This window comes from Calypte anna, chromosome 2, assembly GCF_003957555.1.
Source record: "Calypte anna isolate BGI_N300 chromosome 2, bCalAnn1_v1.p, whole genome shotgun sequence".
Classification (NCBI taxonomy): domain Eukaryota; kingdom Metazoa; phylum Chordata; class Aves; order Apodiformes; family Trochilidae; genus Calypte; species Calypte anna.
Window position 1 is genome coordinate 90,058,929 of NC_044245.1, and position 12,465 is coordinate 90,071,393.

Consider the following 12,465-nt stretch of genomic DNA (forward strand, 5'->3'; position numbering starts at 1 on the left):
GCTAGTTGTCACAGTTTAACAGCTCAAACCAGGACACTATTTTTTCATCTATTCTAGATTTTATTTTGTCATTAGCTAAATGTCTGTAATTAATTAAATGTTTAATAGCAAGTATCAACTGCCTTTTTTTCCTTTTAATTTATAGCATCACATTCCATAATAATGGTTTTGAATTTATATGCATTGATAAGTATAGATAATATGATAATATCTAACAAGAAAATTAAATACGTGTGTTGTGGTAGCTTTGACTTTAAAACTGGATGTGTGTTTTAAAGTAAGGCTATTTTCTTAAGCTTCTATAAATATACATACATAGAATAAGTTGCATAAATGCAGTGAATATAAAAAGTAGGTAATAAATATTTCACTAATATAGATCAATGTTTTGTCTAGAAAAATAGTGCATTAATTCTAAAGGATTCAGTGATCAAGGAAAGCAACCAGAGAAATAATAATAATAAAAAAACAACGTAAAGATTAAATGAAATACATGATCCAACATATTGCATGCAGTATGATTAATTTTGCCTCTCTTCCCTTGGTAAAGATTCAGTAAGATATCTTCACTCCAGCAGACTTGCATTCCAAGGTAGTGTAGATGATCCTTTCATGTGATGGCTTTGAGGTCTTTCAAGATTGCAGTTCAAATAGCTGCTGCTGATATACTGCTCTATTATTATTATCCTTGCTTCACCTTTCTCTTATTTACTGTTGTAGTGATGTGCCTATTAATCTTGAGTTAATCCTGAAGCACAATGAGGGCAGATTTTCAATTGCTCAGTAACCAGATATTCTGGCATATTTTTGTGTGCTTGGTTCTCTTTTTGGTTCCTAAATAAAGACCAGATTTCCAAGACTGCTTGAAGCCTGTTCCCACTGCGACAATGGTGGGCAGAATTTCAAGAGTTCAGTGTACAATAGGCCGACCTCATAAGAACATTTGGCCCCAGTCATAAATGTGGAGCACCTTCGGAAATGTGGCCCAGTAGGACTATACCTGGCCAGGTGCTGTGCATCTCAAAGAACCTGTGAAATGGTGACTGGAGAAATTTAGTGGAGAGGCTGCAGTGGCTCACCTGTGTTTGGAAAGAGCTGGAGCAGCAACTGATTGAGTCAGTTCAGTGCTGATTGTACATTGTTCAGAACAGTTGAAGGCAAACCATGTTCAGCTGCAGGTCAGCTCCACTGATACAGATCCTCCCCAGAATAACCATTATCTCTGCCTGGTTGGCTTTGTGTTGAACACCAGTTATCCCCGATGACTCTTCAAGCACAAAGAGCTGTGGGACTGGTGCTATTTTCTGCTCTTAGTTATGCACAAAATCATTCTGGCACCTCACCAACCAGAAGACAATGTGTCAAGATTTCTGCATCTTCACATCTGTGCCTTTCCCTGTGCTAAGAGGAGCCTCCATAGATGGTATCTGTCATAACCATTTCCAATGTCAAGTGTAGACAAGAAAGCATTTTTGGCATCTTGTCTCTTTGGACTCATCTTCACAGCAATGAAACCATCAGTGATGTGATGTTAGGAATTTTATTACATTTTGAACATCTGGCAGGCCTTTTAATTTGAACAGACTAAAACTTTCCACAAAGATAACCATAGGACATTTTAGAGGAGCTCTTTCATGCAGATGTCTGTGGCTGCTACCATGCATGTTCCAAAAGACTTTCAATCCTGCCCATGCAGCTGGGGCAGGTAGAAGTTAAGAACATTAAAGAACTTTTCTTAACCTATTCAAGTCAATGCATCAAACCTTACCTGGGAAGACTTTTAAAATGACCACAAGATTTGAATATGATCAAAGAACACATGGTATCATTCTCAATATCCTTAAAATGTCCTTTCTGTTGTTCTGCAGGCAAGCTGAAGTTTTTCAGCAACAGTAGGAAATAGACGGGGAAGCAACTGACTTTGCTAAGGATTGTTTTTATTTATCAAGAAATAAATACTCCTATTCAAAAATGAATCTATCTAACATATGGGTCCATACTATTTAGGTCCAGCCATGTACTCTAAGAAATCAGTCTCTATCTTTAAGATGTCAGAAGTCAGGCAGCTTTTTCTTTACACAAATTTTTCTTCCACAAAGCCAGTTGGTGTGGAGATGGTGCAGCAGTTTGTAAAAATGGGAAGGGGAAATGGGACCAGATGTATTTCTAAGGGTTTAGATTGCTGGACTGACAACTACATCTGTAAGGTTGAAGGAGGTATTAAGAAAGAGTGGGAGAGAACAAGAGGAAAGAAGTCCTGGGAAAGTTCAAGGAGCCATGTGTTTAAATTGAGCCAGAAACAGGTATGGATTTGAGAGATGTGTATAAATTAAGAGAATTACAGACTTCCCCTTCTTTGTTTTTGTTTTGTTCTCAAAATGCTGATCTACTTTTCCGAGTTACATCTCTTAACTAAGCACTGCCTGGTTTTCATGACCTGAAATGCAGACATCAGATGCTCTGCCCTGCGGGCAGGAAAAGCAAAACCCACTTTGGTGCAACAACAACTTTTATGGAGCCACATGAAGCTATTGAGGATTAACACAAATTCCATGTGTCTAAACCACATTTTAACTGGGAAACCTGCTGCTTCAACCACACGGGGAAGAGATGAGACGAACATGGAGTAAAACTTCAGAACCACTGAGTCTTACTCATGACTGCAATATTTTCTGTTTTCTCAATAATATCCTAAAGTGCAGTTCACTTTAGGGAAACCTGATATATGTAGCACAGAAGACTCTGAATAGAGTAAGAGTTGGGCTGAGATTTCTACTTTTCTTGCCTGCTTACCACAACTGGAGAAAAGGAGGAGGGCTTTTGCTAGCATAGGTCTGGTACCCCAAAAGTGAGTAGTCATGATTGCAAATTAGTAGTAAAAGACCTCTTCTGGCCTCTCAAGTCACTGTCTCAGGAATCATATATGACTCCCATGATCAAGCCCTTTAGAGTAACACTGCACAGAGATTTTCCATGATTAGGGCCAGAATTCTAGTGATTTATTAGACTGAGTGGGAGAAGGAGTGAGCTTCCGTCCCTGGGAATGAACATAAACTAGTCCCAGTCTGCTTGTTCTGAGTTACCACGTCTCACATTAACCAGGGTGACAAAGCCTATGGCTTCACTTATGATTTTTAACGTTATCAGTTACTGAAATAAAATTCTCATTGATAGCTTTCTCTTGTAAGAACAGGAATGGGAGAAGCAGCATCTGCCTGGGTTACTGATAAACTGCAGGGAGGAAAAGGGAAAGAGGCCGTGGACCAACCTCATCACCCTGCAGTCTGTGCTCCTGCCATAAGTACGTGTCTGCCCAGAACACAGAGGAGACATCACAAAGTAATGGGAACCCTTACTACTTCGCTATTAATTTTGTTATAAACAATGGAAAGCATAAACGGAGGCCTCTTGGATTTAGGAGAGGAAGTAATGGAACCCCACAGCTCAATGTCAGTATCACTTGCTTTGTGTGCAACTGGTATGGTTTTTAACAGCTAAAAACTCTTATCACCTATCAACTTTTATCATTTACATCCTATCACAGTTTTTAATATTAGCAATTTCACAGAATCACAGAGTGGTTTAGGTTGGAAGAGACCTCCAGGATCATTCAATCCAATCTTTGACCAACACCATAATTTGCATGTACTTATACAAATCCACAGAAACACACAGCCACAGATATTAGCATGGACATTAAAACTTTTGTATCAAAAAACAGCTAAATTGGAATCTGAAAAAAATACATGGTTATAAACTGCCATTTGGTAAACCATACGGATTCAATGACAGATGGAATTTCTAATCCAGGATAATAGCTGAAACATGTGAGACAGACTGAAGCATGGATTGCGAACATTTGTTTGTTTGTGTTTGGCTTTTTAAAAACATTACGTGAGTTTTCTACATCGTACTTAAGAAATAAAATTGTGGGGTTTTTTTCCTGAATGGAAAAAAAAAAAAAAAAAAAAAAGAGCTTGGCACCAGGCAGGGGCCTGTGTTCCTTTGAAACAACATGTACATCCAATTATGCACTCACGAATAGCTGCACCTGCTACTGAAACAAAAAACAATTAATCTGTCAGTTCAAAGAAAGTACAACATTATTTTAGTGCCTGCAGTAGCTGTGAGATGAAAGTTATCAGTTCCTTCCAATAAGAAGTTTTTGAAACATTATTAGTCAAGAGGTTCTCTTTGGGAATGAAGGCAAACATTTTGAGGAAGATAGGACTTCCTCTGGCAAGATTCTTTATATATCCTGATATTTTTTTCTTGTCTCATAGCAGAAAATCAGCCAGCAAATACTTCAAAGATATTTTGGTCAAGGTCATGGCATAGTAAAAATAAGGGGGGGGGGAGGGGGGATGGAGAAAAGGGGGAAGAGAGAGAACAAACTCCAAGCCACATTTCTCTTATTACTCTTCCTTGAAATAAAGGAAAATTCACTAGCATTAGGTCTCCAGAGACCATGTTACTATGGTTACCAAACTACAACAGTCAAGGCCTGCAGCCATGCCTTGCTTTGAACAGATTTTTAAGTCACGCAACTTGGGTACTAAATTTCCAGGGTCAGTTGGCTTGCAGTTTATCTGGAACAGCTTCATTTAATAGTGGATCAGAGGGGTTTTGCATCCAAAGTGGGATGGGGCCATTTTCTGGTGATCTAAATAAGTAAATATTTCAAAACTCTGGAAATCATATATTTGTTCTTGTGTTATGAGACAGTTAATGTGTCTTCTGTCTTTAACTGTGCTGTTTAGTGAATCACTATTTCTTTCCACTGGTGTTTTTAGTAGTCAGAATTGCCCTTCTCAAAAATCCCTCTGGAATCCCTGGGGTTCTCTTTATAAACTGAAAAAAAAAAAAAAGAAACTCTTGCAGAACCCTGAAATAAAACCCCGCATAAAAGACTATTCAGAAATACGGAATCTGGTGACATCAGGATATGGCCTTTGCTCAACAAGTACAGTATATCTTCACCCTCAGGACTTTTATGTATTTCTCTAGTATCTACAAAGCAACTTCAAAAAGAGTATTTCTGTGAGTAAGCACTATTGAATGGAAAAGGGGGGTGGCAGAATTGTTTTTAGCATTTAGTTTTGATCAAAGGCTTGCATGTACTGCCTAATTTTCAGGCAAAAGAAACAAAACAGAAGATGAATTTCCATCACTTGAGCCAGGGAAGAAAGTTAATCCTGAAGGCTGAAGCCCACAGACTTGAGTTTATATGGGAAGTGTTTCAGAGGAAAAGTGTTCAGTTTAACAGATTGGTTTCCATAGACGGAAGAAACATTTATTTTCAAATAAAAAGAAATAAAGACATATGATCATTATGACGCTTTCACTCTCCTTGTCTTCCCAGGTAAAACGAAGTTCATGTTCCTGCCTGTCTACTTGAGCCAGGATATCGCTTCAGGCTCCTTAAAAACAGTGTGGAAATTCATCATCTAATGCTGTGCCACCCAGAACAGGGCCTGGCAAAATCCTTGAAGATTATTCACATTGCCAGAATTTAAGCCTTGGCCCTCCCACCTATTGTCAGAAGTAAAAGCTGTGCTATCTGAAAATCACAGACGATTGTGAATCATTCAGCTGATGAAAATTCTCATTATATAATTTTTCAGCATCCCATCTCTTCAACCAGGGAATTAGGGAAGCTTTGGAAATAACTTGTTTATGTGTAGGTCTTCAGTCTAAAGAGGGAGCTGGAACGCTGTAGCTTGTCAAGAGGCAGCAGAAAAAAGTGGCCTCCTGGAAACCAGTTAGGAAAATGTAAGTCATTGGGCTCTGGTAATTGTGAGCTATAAACTTTCAAGCAAACATAGTAGTTCCCTGGAGGGTGAGATTGTAATGTGAGCACACATGTAAGTGAATTTTAAACCATGGTGATGTTGGTTTTTATTTGCTTGATATGTAATAAGCATTGGATGCAACCAAGAACAACTTTGCCTTTAAAGTGCATTTGATTGTATGATGCAAAATTGTAAATGTAGTTTTTCTTCCTGTGTGCCTTCTTTCCAAGCTAAGCTTTTGTAAAAAGAGTTTGCTTAGTCCACATCAAGTTCTTGGAGTGAGGCCTCTCTTCCTCACTGTGTGAATGAACCACCAGCCTCTAATGAGCCCGGAGCCTCAAAACCACTCTGGCCAAGATGGTACCAAGGAAGAAAAGCTGAAGCATCATTTGATTTTTTATATGCAGAAAGTTGATTTGCACTCTAGGAAGAGAGACATCCGAATTGAATCCCATTGTTTTCACAAATATTAAACACTGGAAATGAGAATACAGAGTGAAGCAGTACTAGTGGTTTTGTTGCTGCAAAAGTGAATTCATGGGTGACACCAAACACCTCCATACAAATTTGTGTCTGTTTAGAATAAACACCAACAACAACTGCTACTGATGGCAAGGTTTGATGGATATTTTGGGTCTTACTATAAAAAAATGTAATGCAGATTTCATACAGAAGTGCACATATGAATACCACCTGAGATTAATGGACATTGTGTAAGTACTTGAGACTATTTATAGTAAACTAGAGAAGAAGAATATTCAAAAGATTAATTCTAAAATTCTCACAAACATGCACATTTTATTTATTAACACATAGACATATGGGTTTTTTTTATTACTGGCTATGCTAGGGAGTACCCAAACGAGTAACGTGTCATTTACCTTAGCAATTATCATGAAGTTCTGATTAGAATATGACATAAACTCATACATATTTTCCTTTAGCTTCCTCAGTAATAATCATGTTTCACCCGTAACAGAAACCTACTGACAAGGCTCTTCAACAAATACTATCTCCTGGACTACACTTAGAAATAGAAGCAATCTCTATATTGATTTATTCAGATTCTCATTTCACTTCCTGAAAAGCAGATGTTGTATCCACAGATGGAAGCAAATCTGGGGCAATATCGTATCTTCAGAGCAAGTTCAGCCCATCATTCTTTCCGAGTTCTGCAGCTGCTTTGGGCTTTTTAGTCTTCTCTTCAACAATTTCAATATAGAAAATGCAAGCCTGATTAATTCCATTTGAGAAGACTGAAAATGAAGCATTAGTTGCTCACCGCTCTGCACTTGTAATAACGAATTTAGTTAAATTGCCTTTGCAATAAGAAATGTAGAGAGATTACCCATTATCTTCCACAGAAATAACTTACTGAAAAGAATTTCGAGTAATATTTATCCAACATGTTGGACAATTAGACATATGTAAGCACCAAATGTCTGGATTTTTTCTTAGTGTTATTTACATGTAAGTGCGTCAAGTCCTGAAGAGAAGAAGCCGTCATAATATTCCATTCACAGCTGACTTTTATTTGTACTTGCAAACTGTTAAATGAGCATGAATAGCAGACATCTCTTGCTGTAAGAAATCAAATCCCAAAGGACACAATGTTGCAGCCTATATACTTTAAACAGGACGTGGCATCCTTATTCCAGAGCACTATTTTCCTGTGTATTTAGCACTATATTTCACATTTTCTAACAAAAAGCTCTTTCAGGGATGAAGAGTAGAGAGAAACAATCTCTATTTTGCATTCTATTCAATAATATAGATAAACCAGCTTTTTTAAACATAATTTCAGGTCCGTGGAGTTTTTAGGGAGTGTGGCATTTCTGAATTTGACTCCAGGAACTCTTACTTTGGTAGTTATCATCTTATGCAGGTTTTAGGTCCTGTTTCTGTATAAAATCCTGTCCCACTCTGGCAGCTGGTGTGACTTCTGCTATTGATATGTTATGATGATCCAGAGAAGCAAGCAATATTTTCTCTAATCTATCTATCAAGTGAATGACAGTGGTCCATCTGGAAAGAGCTAAGGATGGAAACTTTGAGACAGCTCCTTAAACAGCAGCGATGACTGCAAACCTTAAAAACCTTAAGCTTAGTAATAGATTAGATGAACTCCTTCCCACAGCCCTCCCGCAAGCCCCTGCTTCAGTTCAAGCAGTCATTTGGTTTTTTATTGTTCAAAAAAAAAAAAAGTCTATCTCAGTTGCTGGAATATTCTGGGGGCCTGATGGTACCAGGAGGAGCAAAGCTGTAAAACACATGGGGGTAAATGCCTGCTGTTGGCCACCATCAGCTTTTGCAGCTAGGAATTCCTGGGAGAACTGCAATTGCAGTGGGATAAAAAACTCTCTCATTTTGACTTTTTTCTAGTCACAGAGTGGCAGGGATATTTAATATCAGAATGATGGTGATTTCTCTTGAAGTTCCTGGAACAGGAACAGAACTATTTGAAGGGTGCTTTATCTGTCCTCCGGTCTCCAAATCAGTACTATACCCTTCATAAGAGGAAACTATGTTTAATGGTCAGCATCATACTTTTTAATAGCAGCTTTCTATTGAGTTCAAACTCACCAAACAGCACACAATAAAATTGGAATGTGCCCAGTATTTTTTTTATTTTGAAACCTTCAGAATCACCAAAGAAAATCATTGCACATTTGCAGAAATTCATAAGGCAACAGACAGACTTGCCTGGACCTGCTTTCTTGCTTGTCAGTTCACTTTACTGAGAGCAGAGCAAGGCTGCAGCTCATTAGCTCTCCTAAGCTGAAAATGAGAGATATACTGGAAGCAAGCATCAGCTGTAAATACAGACTAGGCTACTAATTTAGAATGTCACTTCACCCAGTTAAGTGGTGTAAGATTGCAATTACCTATGATAATATACAGGCATTATTTAAAGAGTATTTCTATTTCTTAAGGGTTTGGTTTTTTGTTTTGTTTTTAAATACATGACTTTGCCATCTCCAAAAAGTCAAAAACAGACCCTCATGCTGAAGGTCGTGTGGAAGGAACAGTGTGTTATGACTGCCAGAAGTCCAGTTCTAGTCGTAGACTCAATCCCAGTGCATCTGTACAACACACCGCTCACATGTAGATATTGAACCTATTGATTGGTGAGAATGGTTGCCAGAGATTAGCTCTCAAGTTAGGAGAGAAAAAAAACCCATCCAAGCTGAAATGGGAGAATATGTTTTGCTGGGGAGGAAGTCACGTGGCTGCTGGACCATCTCCAGAGGCACTGAAATAGCCTGAGCAGAAACAGAGGAAGTGGCTGTGAAAAGTGAGCTCGGGTGGAGCTGGCTGTGATGAACAGCCTGGAGACAGCAGCAGAAATCTTAAATTTGGATGTACATGTGGTCTGTGCCCAAATCTTGCTGATTCTTTACCTTAATGCTGCTGAAGGACAGATTCTCCATCCCCTGGTCCACTTCAAGTTTCTCAGTTAGACCTATTCATGTGAAAGCAGGTTTGCCTCTGCCCTGACAAGTGGAAGCCAACATTTCTGATGCCAGTGCAAACCAGAGAGGATGCTGTCTCTCCTCACTGCACACCTGCACTGGCTGCCAACTCCCCCTGCCCTGTCACATTCAGCACAAGCTGCTTGTCCTGATTCTCTGATCTGCTCGCCGTTTGTTTCCCCCTCAATTAAAATCTGTAATTTCATGTTGGAGAAGTTAAGTACTAACCTCCAGCAGTCCAATGTGTTAGCCTCACCCATAGGCAAGGTTTGAAAACAAACACTCAGTGGTGTTTTGCTAAAAGGCTCCATGCAAGCCTCTGTGGGGTTACTTGACTTTCCTTCTTCAAATCCCTCCTTAAAACTCCTGCAGTAGTCCTGGGCAAGGTCCAGCTGCTCTTACACTGGAAATTGCAGTTACCATAATGTTCATTATTTCTGTGAGCTCAGTTGTCCATCAAAACGTTTATTTCATCACTTGTATTGTATTTAGGCTGCAAATCTGAAAGGAAAGGATCACATCTTTTTATTTTGATCTGCCCCAGTCAAGCTGGAGGGTGCCACTGCTTGTATTTTAGAAATCTCAGTGCTGCTGCAGCATCATGAGCATTGCAGTTGTAACAGTAGCACTAAGAACTGAAGTGGAGACCCAATGGTATTTAGAGGTCACAGGCTTTTCTGTCCAGATTTGTTATAAAGGAAAAAAAAAAATAATAAAAGGAACAAGTGGGAACATTAGTTATTTGTTTAAAGGGAAACAGAAAGGATATTTTTTGCCCAAAGTTGTGGCTATGCCAAATTTCAAGTCTGGATTTTAGAAATATGCCTATTTGTAAAGGAAAAAAAAAAAAAAAAAAAAAAAAGCAAGGAACCAGGGCCTCTGAAATGTTCCTTTGTGTTTTGTCTGCGCCTGGCAAGCAGAAAGCGAATGTACGCATGGGATAAAATGGCAAGTTACTCCTGACCCCATTTATGGCTTTTTTTTTTTCATGGATAAATTCTCTGTAAGTCATCCCAAGTGACTAATGTCAGCTTAAATCATGTCATCTGGATTACTGGGAAAAGGTTCGTGTTTGAAAACAAAGGAAAGTAAAAGAGTTGTTTGGGTAACTTTTAGAAGTTATATTAACTGAAAAAGAAAACGCACTGAGACTACAAACTTTTAATGCGAACTTCCTATTTTGATGGCCCTATCTTAAACCAATAAATTAAAAAGTGAAGCACCATATCATCACCTAACAGGATTTACTTTAGAATGACTGTACTAGGAAAGTCAGAACCATTGGAATCTGAAAAGGAATTCAAGATCAGAATGAATCAGAAAGTCTCTCTCTACCAGGTTTTCATTTCTGGAGTCTGTGCCTTGGTCATAGCCCCCTATGACAGTGATGTTCTTTTGTTTGACTCCCAGTTTTCCTTTTCAAGTTTAAAATAAAAAGTAACAGGAAAAGTAGAATCTCTTGCTATCAGACTGAAATTCAAACTGGAGTACCTTTTTCAAGAGCACAGTTTTATCAAGTACTTTTATCAAAATTACATAAATCAGTTGGGAAGGAGGAAGTGGAATTAGACTAACGAGTTCAAAAAAATTACAGGAAACCAAGTGGGAAAAGGGTTTCCTCTGTTATTTCCTGATGCAGAATGAAGAACAGCACCAATAGGATGTTTTCTAATGTATCATTTTCCGAGTCCCTTGGAATGAAACTTGAACTCGAGTTCAAGATGTTAGTAGAGGCCACCTGGAAACACCTTTTAGTGCCAAAATGTGGACATATACCTCTCTGTTCAAAGTAACTCCCAGAAAGCTTATTATTTGCAGCCACTTTTAATGTATCAATATAATGTCAAACTATACTCTTTAAGCCTGCATTTTATCAAATCCTGAGTCTTTTACCTAGAATAAAAACTTTAATTTTTTGTTTTCATTAAGAATACTTGGATTCTAGCTGGCACTAAAGCTAATGGGGAAAAAAGTCTCAATGACTTCAGTGAGAGCTACCAAGCAAGAATTAAAATAGTCAATTCACAACAGTGTCCAAAGCTGTGATATGGAATTACTAATATACAAAGAACTTGTCTGCATAATGAAGTGCCTCTACCTGATTATGCTGTCTCTTTGCACCAACAGTTATTTCCAAACACAAATTCTGGTAGGCATGCAAATGTTACAGCTCCAATCAGTGAAATCCATCTGCTAAATGGTGGCACAAAATCATGCCTCCAAAACACAGAAGATCAACTTGAAAAATCCAAATTTAGATGATTAAGTGGTTGACATAATGAAACTAAGATTATTGATACCAAGGGAGAATTATAGGGACCACACCACCAAAACTAGCTTTCACTGTTTTTTCTCTTCTGAAGACAGACACAATTTTGAGGAAGTTTTTTCTTTACTTTTTTTTTTTTTTTTTAATCACAGTCCATATATCATAGAATCATAGAATCATAGAATTGGCTGGGTTGGAAGGGACCTCAGAGATCATCGAGTCCAACCCTTGAACCACCGTTGCGGTTGCTAGACCATGGCACTGAGTGCCACATCCAGTCTTTTTTTAAATATCTCCAGGGACGGAGAATCCACTACTTCCCTGGGCAGCCCATTCCAATGACGGATCACTCTTTCTGTAAAGAAATTCTTTCTAATATCTAACCTAAACTTCCCCTGGCACAACTTAAGTCCATGCCCTCTTGTCTTGTTGAAAGTTGTTTGGTAAAAGAGCCCAACCCCCACCTGGCTACACCCTCCTTTCAGGTAGTTGTAGAGAGCGATGAGGTCTCCCCTGAGCCGCCTCTTCTTTAGGCTGAACAACCCCAGTTCTCTCAGCCTCTCCTCGTAGGGTCTATGCTCGAGTCCCTTCACCAGCCTGGTTGCCCTCCTTTGGACCTGCTCCAGAACCTCGATATCCTTCCTGAACTGGGGGGCCCAGAACTGGACACAGTACTCAAGGTGTGGCCTCACGAGGGCTGAGTACAGGGGCAGAATCACTTCCTTGGACCTGCTGGCAATGCTGTTCCGGATACAGGCCAGGATGCCATTGGCTTTCTTGGCCACCTGGGCACACTGCTGGCTCATGTTCAGCTTCTTGTCGATCCAGACTCCCAGGTCCTTTTCTGCCTGGCTGCTCTCCAATCTGTGATTTTAAGACCCCAGGCATCTGACAATCTGACAATCTCTGTCTAAAAGTTTAAATAAGTAAG

General features: G+C 39.0%; 1 protein-coding gene across 1 annotated transcript in view; it reads right to left on the reverse strand.

Annotated features, from left to right (window-relative positions):
* AHRR (aryl-hydrocarbon receptor repressor) overlaps positions 1–12,465 on the reverse strand; it is an 85,079-nt gene that overhangs the window by 11,298 nt on the left and 61,316 nt on the right. The gene's annotated exons all lie outside the window — the stretch shown is intronic.